Source organism: Macrotis lagotis, chromosome X, assembly GCF_037893015.1.
Source record: "Macrotis lagotis isolate mMagLag1 chromosome X, bilby.v1.9.chrom.fasta, whole genome shotgun sequence".
Taxonomy (NCBI): Eukaryota; Metazoa; Chordata; class Mammalia; order Peramelemorphia; family Peramelidae; genus Macrotis; species Macrotis lagotis.
The window spans coordinates 157,378,265-157,380,987 of NC_133666.1; the positions used below are offsets into that span (position 1 = coordinate 157,378,265).

General features: G+C 34.3%; 1 non-coding gene across 1 annotated transcript; it reads right to left on the minus strand.

Annotated features, from left to right (window-relative positions):
• Positions 1-1,372: 1,372 nt before the first annotated feature.
• LOC141503712 (U6 spliceosomal RNA) lies at positions 1,373-1,480 on the minus strand. Its single transcript, XR_012473040.1, has one exon. It is a non-coding gene; the product is annotated as a U6 spliceosomal RNA (small nuclear RNA).
• Between the last annotated feature and the right edge of the window lie 1,243 nt (positions 1,481-2,723).

Sequence of the window (2,723 nt, forward strand, 5' to 3'; positions counted from 1 at the left end):
CAATTGTTCATGTGCTCATGAATTTTCTACTATTTTAGGGAGTATTGATGGAAAGAGTACTATTGGTACTCAAAATGGAAAAAGTGTCATTCTAAATTGGAAACGATGAATTGAACCTGCATGTATGAATAGAAAATAATTGGGTTGGAGGAATATTGGCTTTAGAGTTTGCTTTCATTTCTTCAATGGATATTAGAGATAAATACTGAGGAACTGCCAAAATTTCATGGCATATTTCTATTTTGAATATATGAAATTTCACACAACAGAAATTTAATAGAGTTGAGGACAATGCCATCTTCACAGCTCCTCAAGCACATAAACCAGGAGTTTGGAGTCATTCTGGATTCCTCAATAAGATATCTTTCAAATTGTTCTCTCTTCTGACATTGCCACCACTCTAGGGCAGATGCTCATCACCTTTCACCTGGACTATTGCAATAGCCTGATGGCGAATCCACTTACCTCAGATCTCTTTCCATGTCAATCCATTCTTCACCTATGATTCTACTAATATTGAATGAGCCTTTTCGCTCTTGGTTTTTACTAGAGGCATCAGCATCAGCATCAGCATCATTAGCTCTTTCAAATTATCAACATTCTAATTAGTGTGGGAATGTTGCTTTGCATTAAATAGTGAGAAAAGAAGAAACTGAAATCTGAAATACCTTTCCAATGGCACCTTTCATGAAAATCCCTAACTTCATCTCAAATTAACTATTTGACAGTGGAATTGAAGTCAAGAAATTCTGGATATTCAACTTACTTCAAACATTACACTCACATGTTTGACTACTGCTATCCTCATTCAACCCCCTTGTCATGTTACTCCTTCCCAGAATTATTATTATTATTATTTTGAATTATAAATTTTATTCCTAAATTTAAACACCATACATAAATAGAATTTCAGTACATAAATCATGCCCCATAAAAGAATTGCATATAAACTATAAGTTGTACTACACAACTCCTATAGATATAATTCTGTACTTTCATTTCAAAGCAGCTCTGCTTCTCAAGTTACTAACTGAATTTGTTTGGTGGAATTAAAATATTACATTAGACCTGGTTTCAGTTAACCTCCCTTACTATTTCCAAATGAAAAACAAAAGGGGACTGGGTGCGTGTAGTTGTAAAAAAATCAAAATTAATCCACATAATGGGTATGTATAAAAAACATTTGTTCCTATTTCTGTTGTGTGTCCATCCCCTTTGCCTGAGGGAAGATAATTCCCTCTAAATTATTGTCAGATCTTCTGCCATCTTGATTGTTGTTCAATTGTATTCAACTCAAATTGTTTTTCCTTCAATGTTGTAGTTTCTTTAAATTCTGCTAGTTCTGCTTATTTCATCTTGCATCAGTTCAAACAGAAAAATGGAATGCTTTAAGAATTTGCATGTCATCCTTGTGCGGGGGCATGCTAACCTTTTCAGTATCATTCCAATTTCAGTATATGTGTTGCTTAAACTAGAACTCCATTCCATAATTATTAAAATAGCCTCCTGTTCCCTGTCTTGTCTGTTCCCTCTTCCATATATCCTGCATATAGCTGTCAAAATCCATTGTAGTCTCTGATTTGGGCAATTGAATTTGATATTGTACTAGTCCTAATCATTACTCTCTTGATGAAAAATTTTCAATGGAACCCTATTGCTACTGTGCTAAAATACAAACTCCTTTGCTTGGTATTTAAAGCTCCTAATAATAATGATGATGATGATGATGTTTGTCCTTCATTCTTTTTGTTTTGTTTATCCTTATTTCTTTTTATTGATATTTAATTTTTCCAAATACATGTAACAAATGTGTTTCAACATTCATTCATATGCAGAGGTTTATTTTATTTTTTTAATTTTAGAAAGGTTTTATTTGTTTTGAGTTTTACAATTTTTTGCCCAATCTTTTTTCCCTCCCCCCCCAAAGAAGGCAGTTTGTTAGTCTTTACATCATTCCCATAGTATGCATTGATATAAGTTGAATGTGATGAGAAAGAAATCATATCCTTAAGGAAGAAACATACAGTATGAGATATAGCAGAATTGCATAATAAGACAATTTTTTAAAAAATTAAATTAAAGGGACATAGGGTTTGGTTTTTGTTCAAACTGCACAATTCTTTCTCAGGATACAGATGGCATTCTCCATCACAGTTAACCCAAAATTGTGCCTGATTGTTGCCTTGTTGGTATGAGCAAGTCCATTATGGTTGATCATCACTCTCATGTTGCTGTTAGGGTGTACATTATTCTTCTGGTTCTGCTCATCTCACTCAGCATCAGTTCATGCAAGTCATTCCAGGCTTCCCTGAATTCCCATCCCTCTTGGTTTCTAATAGAACAATAATGTTCTGTCACATACATATACCACAGTTTGTCAAGCCATTCCCCAATTGATAGACATTCCCTCAGTTTCCATTTCTTTACCACTACAAACAGAGCTGATATGAATATTTTTGTATAGGTGATTATTTTTACCCTTTTTCATAATCTCTTCATGGTATAGACACAGTAGTGGTATTGCTGGGTCAAAGGGTATGCACACTTTTGTTGTCTTTTGGGCATAATTCCAAATTGCTCTCTAGAAAGGTTGAATGAGTTCACAGCTCCCCACATCCTTCCAACATTGATCATTGACCTTTCTGGTCATATTGTCCCGTCTGAGAGGTGTGAGGTGGTACCTAGAGATGTTTTAATTTGTTTTTCTCTGATAATTGGTGATT